Source organism: Ruditapes philippinarum, unplaced genomic scaffold, assembly GCF_026571515.1.
Source record: "Ruditapes philippinarum isolate M1 unplaced genomic scaffold, ASM2657151v2 ctg2652_1_1_1_1, whole genome shotgun sequence".
NCBI classification, from domain to species: domain Eukaryota; kingdom Metazoa; phylum Mollusca; class Bivalvia; order Venerida; family Veneridae; genus Ruditapes; species Ruditapes philippinarum.
Window position 1 is genome coordinate 114,872 of NW_026861368.1, and position 17,432 is coordinate 132,303.

Consider the following 17,432-nt stretch of genomic DNA (forward strand, 5'->3'; position numbering starts at 1 on the left):
TAACACAAATTTTATGCTACCGGGGGGAAAAATGGAACACTTTGAAAAGCTTTTAAAATACAGTTGAGTCTCAATATATTCTAGTTTTGTTTTTTCTTCCCAGAAAATATATCATACAAAGATGATATATATATCATATTTTCAGTAGCCCGTATATTTTTATTAACCTAATAAAAACAATAATTTTTTTCTTAAAATGTGAACTCATAGATTTTAGATATAACTGTGTAGATACATTAAAGTAATAAAAAAATCCTTCAAATAGAAATAACTTAAGCAGAAAATCTGTCAGAAAAGTAGCTGAGAAGAAAATATTGTTTCTGCTCCATAAAATAACAAATTCATAATACAGATTCTTGCCTCCCTCCTCCTGCTGTTTGGGTTATCAGCATTATATATGACAGGAAAGTCTGCCAATATAATTTATATGTTGACAGTAAAAATGTCAGCCATTACACTTCATTTATCCCCTGTCAAATGAAAATCCTCACAAGATCTATATACTTCTCAATTGTCTGTAAAATGTGAGATTTTTACAATGAAAAGTATCATCATTATTACTGGTCATAATATACAACATTGTGGGAGTTACATACATTCTTCACAAGTCTATTTCCTTAAGAACAACTCTGTACAAGGAAATTTCATAGGTCCATGGTTTTAGATTGGAACTCCTTACAATATATTTGATTTATTTTGTGAGGATGAAAATTCTACATTCTTCATTTTACCTGCAGAAGTTGATGAAACATTTAGTGATATTTCAATTGCAAGAATTCTCTAAGATTAACTCATATATCATTTTCTATAGACATATGAACTGATCCAATGAATTTAAAAGAGATTTGTAAATCTTTTGTTGTTGCCAGTAAATTGTCATTTCTTTTTTGTTAACAAGTCCTTAATAATATGCAAATTTTGAATTTTTCTACAGTGACAATGGTATATATTGGATGAAGAGGCCATTATTTTGCCATAATTCCTTTCAATTTTATATTTACTTTGCTTGAATTGCATGCCTAAAGGAAATTTAAGTAAATATTTATCAGAATTTAACCTTTTACATTCACTTAAGAGTGGAGCAGTCTTATTATATTTTAGGCAGATTTATTTTTTAGTCTAAACATTTTTCAATGGCAACTGTTGATCAATCACCATTATAACGTCAATCTTTTGATATACTTTTATGTATTTAGTCAACTTAAAAAGATGAACATGATATCACATTTAACTGCCTCCGTGGTCGAGGGGTTAGAGTCGATGACTTCTAATCCAGTTACCTCTCTGGCGTGGGTTCGATCCCCGGGAGATGCTTTGGTAGTTTAGCGCGGAGGAAGGTAGTCTAGTACTGGTGTAACTCTCCAGGAACGATGGTTAGGAAACTACCCACCTATATGACTGTAATACTGTTGGGAAAAGGCGTAAAGTGAAACAAACAAACAAACTAGTATATCACATTAATTTTTGCATGCAAAATTCAACATTTGTAATGGCATAAAGAATGTAAAAGTGAATTCAGATAGACTTTTGAAAAAATCAGATTTGACTATTTAATTAGATTTTAACATTATTAAGCTATGAAAAAGTTAATTCATTCCATAATGTAAATGACTAAAGAATTTTGCCACCACAGAGACTGCCCCTTTCCTCTCCTCTTTTACTTTGTTAATGTCTAGTGAATCTATTTATAGACCAAAAATCTTTACACTTATTTGACCATACAGGATATCATAAATAAGATGTTCTTCATGAATCTTGATGTATTATTCTGGTCCCATGGGTCATTTGTTGTTATTATAGTAAAGTCTTGTCAACAAATAAATAAATCTTTACAGCAACAACAAGAAAACTAGTTGTCTTCAGTTTGGGCGACAGATGGTCTCAGTTGCATGACACATTAGATACGTTACCATGACAACAATTGCATGGAACATCCCTAAACCATTTGTCCTGATACTCACAGATTCGCCCAAGAGATGGGGGTTAAAAAACGGGGAAAATCAGTCTGTAATTATAGACATTGGATTGTTTGTTTACACCTTTACTTGTATGAGCCGGCAACATGATTGTCTCTTTTAACACAAGGTGTGATTTGTGTTGTAAAATTATGTCATTGTATTATTCTGGTCCCATGTGTCATTTGTTGTTATTTTAGTAAGTCTTGTCAACAGATACATAAATCTTTACAGCAACAATAAGAAAACTAGATGTCATTGAATTGTTTTATGTTGTTATGTATGGATGAGACTCAAATAAAGAATATATATAGTAAATGTATTTGAGTGTCATTAGTGTGATGACCCTACTCTTGCATATTTTGTTCTGTTACAAATTGATCACCAAACTGCACAGATTTCTTTTTCTTCAAAATTTCATTAGCCTTAAATGTTCTGAAATATCTTTATTGAAATGTGATAAATATGTTTTGTGAACACACATGCACAAATAAAGAGTTTTTAATCATATGATCTAACCATTCTGAAAAACAAACATGATTGAACAATTATCCATTAGCATTTTACTGGCTATCTGAAGTAATAAATCTTTCTGTAATTCCTAAATGATGTAATTAAAATCTTTATTCATCTTACTTAATATTTGAAAATGTTCACTAGCTGAAGGGAAAGATAACAAATAAATGGGAGGAAAGCTCATTTGATTAATTGATATGGTGACAAGAGTTTTAATTTTACAAAAAATGGCTGTATGGCCTCTTTGGGCATCTTAGCTGTCCATAAATCAGTTCACTTGTGCTAGAAATAGGATAGGAGTCTATACAAGTCTTGTGTAGTTTAACTAAAATTGTATGGTTAAGTGCTGTTATTAGAAAAAAATGAAATTATAAATATTTACTATTTTATCATGAATTGAGAGGTTAAAGTATAAACGTTTGCTATCAGAAACTAACAGAAAGTTTGTGCAACACAAGATGTATTTAGTGAAAATCCAATTATCAGCTATACCATAAAAGTTTATTGTGCCAATGATGTGTTTGTAGAAGAGCATGTAATAATTCCTTAGATAGGATAGTTAAAGGAAATGAAGGATATCAATACATGCTTGCTTTACTTTATACTGAATGGCAATTTCTCTCATTGTCCTAAATTAGATAAGCTTATATATCATTGATACAATCATTATCTGCCAGAAAGAACATTCTGAAATAACATTGAAAATATAAATAATCATTCCATGACAAGAGTTTTATGATGTCAGTTTAAACATGTAAACACAACAAACAGGAATTAAAACTGAGATTATTTTGCTCCCAAATGACAAAATATGTGAAATTAGATTTTTCCATTAAAATTTTTTTTAATCTTTTTTTCGAAATCTAGACTTTAAGGTGTTAGATTCAGATATTGTTCTTAACACAAAAAAGATATTAATGAGAAATTGTTTTGTTAGAATTATTTTAGACTTGATAAAGTTCAAACAAATTGATTTTGAATTTATTTGATAGTGGGTGCGAAGTTTAAATCAAATGTTCATGGTGTTTGCGCTACATTATGTAGTTGTAATATGCGTGACTTGGATCATGTTGAAGAAAAAAATCTAGCTTTTATAATCACTACGTGGTTGTTATTGTGCAAAATCTTTAATGTACAAGTAGGCCATTATTCAAATAATTTGACTTGTATCAATATGAAATATGGAATACTTGCTTATCATGACAAGAGGCATTTGAAAGACAAGGGGCTTTTTTTTTCTGAAAACTATTTTGGAGGTATGTTGGTGTTAGACCTGTGATGTATTGAAACAATATAGATGTATCATTGATAACATTTCTGTCAAGCAATATTTGATACATCACTGTCATTTGAAGAAGAAATCATTAGTTTTGACTAACTAATTAAATGTTTATAAATCATGAAGATCACCCAAAACATATACTGTATGCATGTTCATACAGTAACGGAAGCCCCTGTTCATGTCTAAAATATTGCTGTTGTTATGTAATGGACATATTTCGTTACAGTGATGACAAATTAGATGGTCAAAAAAAATAGTGCAATTTAAACAATACACATAATAATGAACATGTATTTTACTGAAATTTTAATTTTATGAAAGTGTATTATATAATATTATATATCGGTGTATCATCAATATTTGTTATTTAATATTAATATTAATTGTGAGATTAAACAAGACTTACCTGTAAGGTGAAGTTTGATCGAGATTTTGTCTTCTACCAACTCCTTAAGGGATCATACAGAGATGACGTAGCTCATGTTTCCGTGAAAATCAGTCTTTAGAGTAATCGGTCAAGCGTGAATCTGCATGGTTTTCCAAGCAGCGTTCATGCTTTAACAGCAGCATTGAGCATAAAATCAAGCCATGGGGTTGGGTTGGGAGGGTGTATGATCCCTTAAGGAGTAATAATAATATCTTTCAATTTTATCAAATGAAGTGTCTGGCACCTCTGTGCACTAAGGAGTAAAAACAGAAGACATAATTTTCCAGAAAGAAACAATAATGAATCATCCTCTTCTTCACCTAGATAGTCAAGTACTACTTGTACATCCCAGACAACTGGGTGCTTTGGAAGGTTTGGCCTGTTGTGGAAAATACCCTTCATAAATTTTCGAAGCAATGCATCAGAGCTGAAGTCTGTTTTCCCACACAGTGATGTAAATGCGTTGACTGCCGCTCGCGCTGTGCCAATTGCACTGTAGCTGAGTCCAAGCTGGAAGAGGTCTGTCAAAAACTTAATGATATTTTTTAGAGAGGGCGCAGTAGCACTGACCGATTCCTTATCACAAAATACAATCCACCGCTTGATAAAGGATGCATACTGCCGTTGGGTAGAAGTTCTCCATCCATCGATGATAAGATTGGCAGAGTGTTCTGATATGCCTTGTTTACATAGGGTTTCCCTGATAATTGGAAAACACCCAAAACCATCTTCTTTAGTGGATGTTTTCTGTCTGGCTTGTGCGGAAGGTGGAGTATTTCCTGTGATGGCGGAAGTAAGTAGCTTTGCTGACTTAGCAAGTGAAGTAATTGTGCCCACCAACCTTGTGTCGTCCAGACTGGAGCCACCAGAATAACTTCTGCTTGGTCTTGTATAACTTTCTGCAGCACCTTCGGTATCAAACTGAAAGGAGGAAACATATATAGTAATTTGTTTTCCAGTCCAAAGAAAATGCATCAATTGCCCATGCCTCAGGCTGCGGTAGCCTTGAGACATAATTGTCTAATTTTCTATTTAATCTGGACGCAAACATGTCAATATCTGGGATCCCAAATTTTACCACAATTTCTTTAAACACTAAAATCATTTAGCGACCATTCTAAATCGTCATTGAATTGTCTTGACAATCTATCTGCCTCTGTATTTGCAGATCCTGCACATGTGCTGCACTTAAATGTATGCCCCTGTCAATACACCAGAACCATATTTCTCTTGAGAGATCATTTAATTCCTTACAGCGCCCCCCTAATTTGTTAATGTAGGCACAACATGTAGTGTTATCAGAATAAATCCGAATATGAACCTTTTTTAGATTTTGACACAATGCAATCAAAGATAATTTACAAGCTTTAAGTTCTAATATATTAATATGTAGGTTTTGTTCATCAACAGACCAAACCCCATTTGTTTCAGCATTTAGGGCCTTAATGCAGCCACCATATCCCTTTAAGCTCGCGTTCGTGTGAACTACAATGATTGGATTTCCAAGAGAAACCTTTTTAACAGAGAATTCCAAGTTGTCAACCCATCACTGAATATGCATTTTTATGTCTTTAGTTAGTTTCATGTACGATTTGAAATTACCACTCTTAAGTTTAAAGTTAATTTCTTTAGCTCTTTCCAGGGGTTTATAATAAAGAAGAGCATATTCCACGCCAGGTTCAGTTGATACCAATTTTCAAATTAATTGAGCAAATTCTGTAATGGTTACCCACTTTTTATTTATCATATCTATGCATTGAGTTCTGATATTGTTTACTTTTTGTTGTGTCAGTCTGACAGTCATAGTGCGTGAGCATAAGATAAAGCCTACAAATTCAATCTGCTTGCTCGGGATAAATTTTGATTTTTCACTATTCACAGTAAGTCCAAGACTATCTAACAGATAGACCGTGTCACGGATATTCTCAGTACAAGCTTCATAAGTCTGACTTTGTAAACATGAGTCATCTATATATATAGTACTAATATGACCCTTAGCCCTGAGAGATGCAAAAGCAGGTTTTAACAATTTGGTAAATACCCTTGGAGCTGTAGTTAGTCCCATCACAAGAGCAGTAAATTGATATTTTTGCCCCTTGTATATGAACCTAAAGTATTTGCGATCTTGATGGCAAATAGGAATGGAGTAAAACGCGTCCGCGATGTCCACTGACCCAAAGTAACAATCTTTAGTCATCATATTTATAGCATTTTTAAGAGTCTCCATTTTAAAATGAATAAATTGCATATGTTTATTGAATTGTTTCAAGTTTAAAATAATTCGAATGCGTCCATCCTTTTTTGGTCTGGCAAAAATGTTAGAGATAAACTCTCCACTTTCTACTTTAGATACAGGCTCTATAATGTCACAACTAAGAAATCTTTCTATTTCTCGATCAATTTTTTCCTGTTCAATGTCACTAAACTTAATTGGTTGCGGTTGAATAAATTGACAAGGTGTAGTATCTAGTTCAACAGAGTAGCCACCAATTGTTTGTAAAATCCATTTATCGTGTGTAATTTTACTCCACCTATTAAATGCATGTCTGGTTTTACCAGCTTTGAAGTTACTTTGTGTATTTACAAGTTTGTAATTATTGGTGTAACTTACCGGTTCTAATAGTGTTTGTTGGGCTGATTCCCTGTTTTCTTCATTGCGGATTTCTGCCCGTAATTTGTTGATCTTTGATTTGAGTTCTTGTGTCCTTGATAGTTGTTTTGTTTGTGTTCTTTCTTTTGAAACTGATATTGATTCCGGTTTAGTGTCACTGGTGGCTGTGGACGCTGTGTTGATCTGTTCAGGGGAAGCTGACTTTTGCCTCCCCCTGCCTTTCCCTAAAAAATGCTTCTTATTGATCATCTTGATTTGTCGGCATGATTCCGCATTCTTGCTTTGCTCTTGGAGCTTGTCCCCAAACAATCCTGTTGCCGAAGTGTTGGTTTCGCTAGCACAGAGACTCTTAAATGAATGGTCCACTTCCTTCCTAATAGAATCTCGCCTCTGGCTGTTAATTTTGGCTATTGTGCTGCATATACTTTTGAATGAGTCCCCAATGCATTCTTTAAGGAATGAAAGATCTGGCTGATCATTGGCATAAGCATGATCCATTGCTGCTACCAGAGGTGCTGCCGCCTTATTGAAATCATCAATGATATGTTGCTTTGAAATGTCAGTAGATTTTACATTGGTCTCAAGCTGATTTCAAAGAAATTTGTCAATTTTTGGCACCTGAAGCGTTTCCACATTTGCTGGTCGTTTGTACTTTTGATGTAAAGCTTGAATTTTTTCCTAGTCAATTTTGTTTGGTCTCAAAGATTTGTTCACAACCTTTGCAACCGTTTCATTGATGGCTGGCCCAGTTTCCTCTTCTTCCACAAAAAAAATTGTCAAGTCCCATTAATACATCATCAGTAAATGGACCTGCACTATCTTCTGTATGATGTGAAGGACCAGGTTCATTCATTAGTCCATCGATATCTCCGTCGGAATCCGAACTGTCCGAATTACTGACAGTATGAGAAACTTTCCTCCGTTTGCTTGGTTCATTTTGTCCAGATTCATCATTATTTCTCTTTAAATTGGCCTGAATTTCACTAACCGATGTTGCTAGATCCTTTATCTTCAAGGCCTGCCCTTCAAATGATCGGATCGACGAAACAAATGTCTCAAGAATCTCCTCTCCCTTTTGTATAGGAATCGATCAATTCTGTTTACATTCGATGCGCTTCCGGTTTGCGCACTTCCGCTTTCTGACGGCGATAAAATCCGTACCTCGTCGTTTGCTGTTACGCTGGCCATTCTGTAAACCTCCCTCGTGCTATTGTAAGAAAAAAGATTCGATTTTAAGTACTTTGAAGTTCTCTGTACCTAACGTACATAAAAAGATAATAATATTGAAATGTCAGTCTGACTATTTCATATTCTGTATGTTACTCGCCAAATTCAGGGAGTGAAAAGTTAGTAAAATTAAGATCGATCGCTGTTCCGTCGGAACAAAGGAAATTTTCGAAATATATGTCCGGCTTATCCAGTATTTTTTCCAGCTGTCGCCGTAAATTATCATCCATTCAGGATAATAATGCCATTCAGGCTTTGAACAATATCAGAATATTGTCATATGCATTCGAAATTCATCCGATTGCAGTCATTCAGACTTTAGTTTATAAAATCGTCCATCGGACGATGCAAAATGGCCGAATCAAACGGCCACGATAATTCTAGAAGAAGAAATAAAATCAATAATTATCGATTACATCTTACCGTTATTTGGCAATCTCTAGTCGTCTATGGATTTCGTTTCGAAATGGCACTTTAAATTCGCGATATTTTTTGCTTATATATATATACTAATGTAAATAATGAATAATTTAATTGTTATTAATTGCTGCTGCTGCTGAATTCCACAAAAACGAGCCTCGTTCTGATTTTCACGGAAACATGAGCTACGTCATCTCTGTGTGATCCCATTAAGTTTGAAATTTGAATCATAATATTAAAATAAAATCCCTCTTCCATTGTAAAGCCAAATCTATATATATAAAGTATTTTGTTTCTTTGAGTTGATACTAATCCTTTGGGTTTTATAAGAATTCTTAGCTAAGTTTAAGCAGGATGACGGGTTTATTAGTCTATTTTCTGCAAAGCTTTTACAGTTTATCTTAAAGAATCATTAATTCTGATTTTCCCTCGTGATTTACCAAAATAAATTTGAGAAAATACTTATAAAGTTGCTAATTTGTTATTAATCTTGAATAAGAAACAGTTCTGAAAACATTTCAATTTTAGATTAATAATGAAAACTGTTGCTAATGCATGCTATTTTGTCTTTAGTGAATTCCTTTTATTGAAAAAGTTTTCAAAGTTATAGATTCCATTATATCAATAACTTATTGCACAATTTCGCAATTCTAAACACAAAAAAAAATGCTTATGCATCAAAATATAATGCACTCCTTGTTGGATTATAAATCATGGCCAACAATTTACAGACACATAACATGCATGATTTTTACTATAGAAATTCCCAGATTCAGTTTTCAGAGGTTGTATTTTTTAGTTATGGATGTATGCACTCCTACTTGGGTCTGTATTCTCAGTGCCTGCAAAGGCAGATGGACTTTGATTAAGCATAGACTACCATGTACTTTTACTGCTCAAGATGTAGACAAGAAAGTGTGATCATTTAAAGTAACAACTGTTTCTCGTGTGAATGACATTGTTAACATAATATTGTGATGATGATCTTAATAGTTTCATGTATAATCCCGGTATTTTCCGGTAATAGTATATAATGTGACGTGCATAAAGGTGCCAGTTTGGAAATATGTGAAAAATGAATTTTCACTATTGAAAATATTTTAATCTTGTTTCATTATTTCTGAACAAGTGTATATTTCTTGCTCACAGTATGATTACCAGAAATTATATCTATGACTTTCCATGGTGGTATTATTAATGAGCTGAATGTAAAACAAAGTTTGGACAATTGAATTTGCACTTTTATAATGGCTGCTTTATTTAATTGTGACTTCTGAAAAGTGCAGCCTTATCTTATTGGTTATGAAATTTTTATTGAATCAAAAGCTTCTTTACATAGTGAATTTTGAACAGGTAATCATTTTTTTTTTCATCAAGGTAAGGGTGAAAGACGTCTAAACGAATAAAGCAAACAGTTTTGTCTATTTAAGACTATTATTTTTAGAAGGTGAATCTTATGCAATATAATATGTATCATTTAAGTGGAACATAAAAAAGTAATTTAAGGGAAACAAGTGGTCAGTAAAATTAATTAACTTTTCTGGTAAAGGAAATTTTGTTTCAGGCATAAAAGCAAATTGTTACCAGTGCAGTCACCAGAAATTCTTATTATTGGATGAAAATGAAAATAATTTCTTTGTTACACAAAGTAAAACATATTTTTGCCTACAGAACAAATATTTCAATAAATCTGAAGTAGGTTAGAACAAGCAGAGATCTTCCTCTTGTTATTTAGGCATTCAAGGAATTGGTCTGAATTTTTTTTGTAAAACAACAACAATGGGACTTAAAAAGGATCTAGTATGATGGGTTGAAGGTCAAGGACACACTACAGTTTAAGAAGATTATAAGTGATGTCACTTCTAGGCTGCCAACCATAATTTGTCATATTGAATTAAGATGTTTATTTGGTTGTAAAAGTAAAACTTACACTTAGTAATTTTAATGACACATGGAACAAATATTCAATTACTCAAACAATTTTAAAAGTATCAATATGAAACTTGGAATACTTGATTATCCAAAGCAGCACTAATAGGTCAGAGTTTAATGCTTGTCAGTGGGAAAACTTTTAGATATTTAATATAACTTAATTCATTACTTATTATTACATTAATGTTCATCAGTATGAGCCTGAGTGTTGCACACAAAATTCACGTCCTTGTGACCAATGTCAAGGTCACTCTTAGAGGACAAAGGTCAGAAATAAAAGACACCAGAATAGCATTATGACTTTCCTTATCATCATAGACTTGAAGCTGGAGGCCTTTCGGCACATGCAAAATATCTGACAAGGCTGGCTTGAAATTCATGCTACAATGAACAGTCTTAAATGCAAAAGCAAAATAGGCGCCCAATTTCTTCAAAAAGTAGAGATTATTTAAGGGGAACTAATGTTACAATCTTCAGACTGCTCTAGATTGATGGAAATCTGTTATAAATCATGAATATTTGGTAAGATTGTTAATGTCCCTTGAGAGACTGTCTTAAGATGTATGGGTAATTTGTTGATAAATCTAGTAAAGGTCAAGACAAGACAAAACACTGTCTCGGGAGCACATGCTGAAAAGTAATGCAAACGATATTAAGCTCGGACCAAAAAAAAATAAATTTGTTTTAATAAGCACAATTTTCATTCAGTTGTCATACTTTCAATCAAATTTGTTACATATAAAGATAGATAGATGTATGTAATGAAGGCAATAAAATTAGTCCCGGATAGATATATTTTCATATTAATACACAATAATTCAGAATGCATTTGCCTGTGAAATGACTTCTTTTTCAATAACTAAGAAAAATCACTGAAGGATGAATATGAAAGCTTCTCGGGGCAATGTAATAAATTGCAGTTATCACCAGAAAGTTCTATTATCTGAAGATATAATGTCATATACTTGTCAAATTATCTTATTCAGAAAGACAACAATGGCCATTTGATATATGTTATGAACAAAGTTTAGATTGATATTCTTCTGAATATTTCTGTCACTTTGATGGATTTATATCCTATCCTTATGCAAATCTTTTGTCATTTTCTTTCAAAGTTTTTTTTGTAAGGTTTTTCTTTACTTTGACGAAGTAGAAATTGGATAGGGTTTTCTTTACAAAAGAGTGTTATTTTATTTATTATACATATATTCTGATATACTATTGCATGGACTCATCAAACTTTCAATTGATAGATTTTGTTTGTTTATTTGGTTTTATGGTACTCTAGCTCAGTTTCAATCACATGACTCAGAAAAAGGGAAAGAAAAATTGACGGGTTCGTGATGAAAAGTGGCTGGTTTCTGTAATGAAAAGTTAAAATAAAATTGATAGGACTGCATGCTATCCTAAAACTTATTCTGACATTACTGTTTTTGGTTTGAATCCAGCTTACAAAAAGAAATGGTGTAATGAAAGGTTACCTTCAGCTTTTCTAAAGGTTGTATATGTTATTTTTAGATATATCGTGTCATATAATTGTCAAATCAAAATAATCAAGGTGGAAAATGCAATTTGCGGATGATAACATACAAAACAAGAAGGAAGCCCCTTGATACCTCTATTCTACTGGTCTGCTCTCTAAATTAAAACAAGTCAAGCCAATTAACGATTTGTTGCCGGATCTTCTATTTTTAGAAACAAATGTCATGATGCGCTATAAATATATTTTGGGACAAGGTTTTGAAGAAGGCTTAACAGTGATATGATTCACTTTTCCGAGATAAAACTACTGAAATACTTAGTTTGAAACAACAAAGAATTATTTTTCCAACAGAAAATAAAAGCTGAAGGTGGCTTTAAGTGTCAACCCACCCCTCAAAGTAAACATGAAATTTGCAACTTGCAATACATTGTATGTTCTGCTTTTAATTAATAAAATTCTCACCATTGTTAATTTAAAAAGATCTCATGATGAAAGTGTTGAAAAGTCAGGAAGAAATGTGTTTTTGTAAGACAGGTTTTACAGTAATTCTTGGAGTGAAGATTTAAGTATAAGGAAGATAATTAATAATGTCTGGAAATTATTGAAAATCATGTTTTTCACATGTAAAATTATTTTCTGCACGTTAGTCCATTAAATGTTTCATTTCCCTTGATAACATTTTATTATTTGCGTTCCAAAATATAAAAACCGATGTAACGTAATTCATGAAAGAAAATATATAATTAAGTACATGCTATATCAATATAAACTTATTAATGTCAGACTAAACTTTATAAAAAAAAACCTAATCAAGGAGATAATATGAACCAGCAATTGTTGTTCCATCTTTGAAATAGAATTGGATGATCATCTTTGAAATTGAAATGGATGATGATAATAATATTTTTAGTACATTCATGCTGGATTTAGTCTTTACCTGTTGGCAATGTTATGCACTGTTATTTCAAGATTTAGTAACAAAGAAATTTAGGTTTAAATAATTACCTAATAATCGTTGTTGCAAGCATTGAGAAAGTGCTGTACAATCAAACTTGTGTGGTCACCTGTCATGTGAAATCATTTTAATTTCTGAAATGAAACATTTTTATATAAAATACTGCAAAAAAACTTAGTGTATATGTAGAAACTCAAACCAAGTACCATTGAATTTATATTAAACTGATTGAATATGTGTCTGTTCACTAGCAAACTTTAGGTTTCATATTGACTTAAAGATATGCTCTAGAGTGGATAAACAAAAATTAAGAATTAACAAAGGGTTATAACTTTAAAATTTTGAAATACAGTTGACAACTTCAATATAAACTTTGGTGACAATTTCCTTTTTAGCTCGACTTTTTTTTTTTGGAAAAAAAAGTAGAGGTCTATAGTCGCAGCGGCGTTGCCGTTCCTGTCCACAAACTTGTACCTGGATCATAACTTTTTTATTTCTTGGTGTATTGTCTTCATACTTGGCCACAACAACCCTTGGGACAAGACCTTTCAGTAGACCACACTAACCTTGACCTTCATCCATAAATGACCTTGACCTTTAAGGTTAAAAGTCCAAATTTTGCTTGTTCATGCTGTTATTGGCTGTAACTTTGTTATTTTTGAATGGATTGTCTTCAAACTTGAACATAATAAACCTCAAGGATATCCCTTAAAAATAACCAGACAAACCTTGACCTTCACTCATAAATGACCTTGACTTTGAAGGTCAAATTATTGAAATTTTCATTTTTTTTGCTATTATGGCTGTAACTTTGTTATTTTTGAATGGATTGTCTTCAAACTTGAACATAATAATCTTCAAGGATAACCCTTAAAAATAACCATACAGACCTTGTCCTTCACTCATTAATGACCTTGACTTTGAAGTTCAAATAATTGAAATTTTCATTGTTTTGCTGTAACATGGTGTAACTTTGCTATTATTGAAGGGATCAACATCATATTATAACAGAACATACTTAAGGACAAGACCTTGTTGTTTATCAAACACTTGGGCTCTTTAGTGACCTTGACCTTGAAGGTTTAATTCTGAATCACTTGACACCACCACATGACTTTACCACGTGACTCTACCACATGACTCCACCACATGACTTTACCACGTGACTTCACCACGTGACTCTACCACATGACTCTACCACATGACACCACCACTCTACCATGTGACTCCACCACGTGACTCCACCATGTGACTCCACTACATGACTCCACCACGTGACTCCACCACGTGACTCCACAATGTGACACCACCACAAAACTTATGTGACAAGACAGACATATTAATTTTATAAAAAGGAAACGTTAAGATTTTGTTCAAACATTTCTTTGTTTGCTTTTAGAGAAAGTAAAAAGTCGAGTGTTGCCCCCGCCCGGGGGTGGCTCTTGTTCTTGTTTAGTGTAGAGATAATTAATTTTAAGAAATGTTTCAAACACACTTCATTAATGGACCTTTTCCCTAATAAATGCTATCTGGAATTTGACAAATGTGAGAATTTCCAAGCTAATCCCTCGGTACAAACATACTTTTTTACCGTAGTAGCTTCATTCACAATAGATAATTCCACCTTTTGCGCTAATTTTCGGAGCTGTAACTGTAATAGTTTGTTTGAACCCCTGGATTAACTTGAAAAAGACCAAAATGATTCTTAATTTCGGAGTTAGTCTACAGAAAGATTACTTTTTATTCTTCTACAGGAGTCATAACGCCCCACATTTGAACGCCCCACATTTGCAGCGCCCCTATTTAGACTAACTAACCTTTATTGTTATTTGTGGCATTTATTTCTTCAATCGAAAAGTAAACTTATTACAACATTGGTTGATGCGATTATTGTGATACGTCCTCAGAATTTCCTGTCTCTCTGTCTCGGAAATTGCAGACGGTCAATTTGCTGATGCGAAATAATGTAATCAAAACATTTATCAGATTATTGTGTTATTGCACATAAAATTCCTTAGGAATTGTTGAGCTGAAGTGAACTGTACACAGTGTTATGACTGCATCGGATCACCAATAAGACATTCTCAAAATGTTTGAATTTGCAATTGATACACCACTTACAAGCTCATGAAAATTTAACTGTTTTTAGCAACTTTATGTAAACTTAATACTTATCCTTCTGAGATTCTAAATGAACTTGACCTAATCTTTCATTTTGGAACTGTTACGTGATATTAATCGCATTTTCTGTCCATGAACTGGGACAAGACTTAAATAAGCATTCAATTGCTATATTGATAGTAAATGTCATGTAAAATTTGTTCTTGTAATATGAGCAATAAAATAAGTTTAAACTAACTATTCAGGGACAGACTTTATAAAGCTAATCTTTCACTAGGATGAAGTACCTTAAAGATTCCTACTTTTAATTACATGTATTTTGGTGCTAAAAATCAAGATGCAATCTATAAAATTGAAACAAGTCAAGAGTTTTGTACTTTTGTCTCTTGATATATATTCAGGGAAAAAATAAATACAAAAGCTATGATAATGTAGCCTAGCCAAGGGCTTTAATTTTTTTATATAAAATAATCCAAATTTTCAAATAATTGAACCACTTTCTTTGTTTGTGAGCTATTGTTATTGTCCAGTGTCTGGCATCCATTGTCAACATTTTAATTCATAACACTTCTCCTCTTAAACATATACACAGTCCATTAAATCATTTTGGTCTGCAGAACAAAATGTCTGCTGCAAATAAATACTGAAAAACCTTTATACAACACTTTCCTCTCAATGAACTTTTATGTTTAGTTTCGCGAAACTTCACTATGTCTTTCATTGGTCTTCTACAGGATTGGTCATTAGCTGGTTTTGTACAAAAAATTCTAAAAGTGTCTTTTGAATAAGATAGCCACCAAAGCTAGAAAAGATTTAAATAATGTCCAACATTGTGTGTCATTATTGTGCACAAAATTCAAGTCCCTGTAGCCAAGGTCAAGTTCAAAGTTCAGGTAAGAAGAACAAAATTGTAGGTATGGACAATTCATGAGACGTATTTATTTCACTCATGAACCAGGTCTCTGGGTCAAAGATCAAGGTCACACATAGAGCTCATATCCATGGTGAAAAACCTCTACATGTATTGAGAGATGTACAAATGTTCAACATGGGGTTGTGCAAAAAAGGTTTTCACTTTGCAGGGGGTAAAAGGTTTGGGGGAAAAAAATTAAAAAATGGGGTTAAACTTACTTTTTTTTGAGAGGTTAAAGTGAAATTTTTTGCTATCAAAAACTAAAAAGAAATTTTTGCGAAAAAAAAAGATACATTTAAATATCACCCTCCCCAAATAAAATTTATTGTCCCAAATGATGTGTTTTAAAAGGGCCCATTTTAATTTTTTTCCCTTTTAAATTTGGATAGTAAAAGGGAAATAAAAGGAAATTAAAAATTTGTATATGACTTGCCCTTACTTTATATGGAGGGAAAATTTTCTCTCTTTGGGTCCTAAATTGAAAAGTTTTATATATCATTGTTTACAATAAATTTGCTGGAAAGAACTTTCTAAAATAACATTGAAAATATACACAATCATTTCATGACAAAGTTTTATGATGCCAGTTTAAACATGTAAAACACCACAAGCAGGAATTAAAACTGAAACTATTTTGCTCCCATATGATGTAATATGTGAAATTAGGTTTTTCCATTAAATTTTTAAATGTGTTTTTTTTTTTCAATTTAGACTTTAAGGTGTTGGATTAAGATATTGTTCTTAAAACAAAAAAGGTATTTATGAGAAATTGTTTTGTTAGAATTATTTTATGTCTGGTGAATCTATTTATAGACCAAAAATCTTTACACTCATTTGATCACACAGGATATCATAAATAAGATGTTCTTTATGAATCTGGATGTATTATTCTGGTCCCATGGGCCATTTGTTGTTATTATAGTAAAGTCTTGTCAACAAATAAATAAATCTTTACAGCAACAATAAGAAAACTAGTTGTCTTCAGTTTGGGGACAGATGGTCTCAGTTGCATGACAGACTAGATACGTTACCATGACAACAATTGCATGGAACATCCCTAAACCATTTGTCCTGTTACTGATTCGCCCAAGAGATCTGGGTTAAAAAACGAGGAAAATCAGTCTGTAATTATAGACATTTGATTGTTTTGTTAACACAATTACTTGTATGAGTCAGCAACATGATTGTCTCTTTAAAAACAACAAAGGTTATATTTGTTTAGTAAATGTATTTGAGTGTCATTACACAACAAGGTGTGATTTGTGTAGTAAATGTATTTGAGTGTCATTACACAACAAGGTGTGATTTGTGTAGTAAATGTATTTGAGTGTCATTACACAACAAGGTGTGATTTGTGTAGTAAATGTATTTAAGTGTCATTACACAACAAGGTGTGATTTGTGTAGTAAATGTATTTAAGTGTCATTACACAACAAGGTGTGATTTGTGTAGTAAATGTATTTAAGTGTCATTACACAACAAGGTGTGATTTGTGTAGTAAATGTATTTGACTGTCATTACACAACAATGTGTGATTTGTGTAGTAAATGTATTTGAGTGTCATTACACAACAAGGTGTGATTTGTGTAG

The 17,432-nt window shown here is 32.5% G+C and overlaps 1 protein-coding gene across 1 annotated transcript in view; it reads left to right on the top strand.

Annotated features, from left to right (window-relative positions):
* LOC132715409 (focadhesin-like) overlaps window positions 1-17,432 on the top strand; it is a 96,092-nt gene that overhangs the window by 21,757 nt on the left and 56,903 nt on the right. The gene's annotated exons all lie outside the window — the stretch shown is intronic.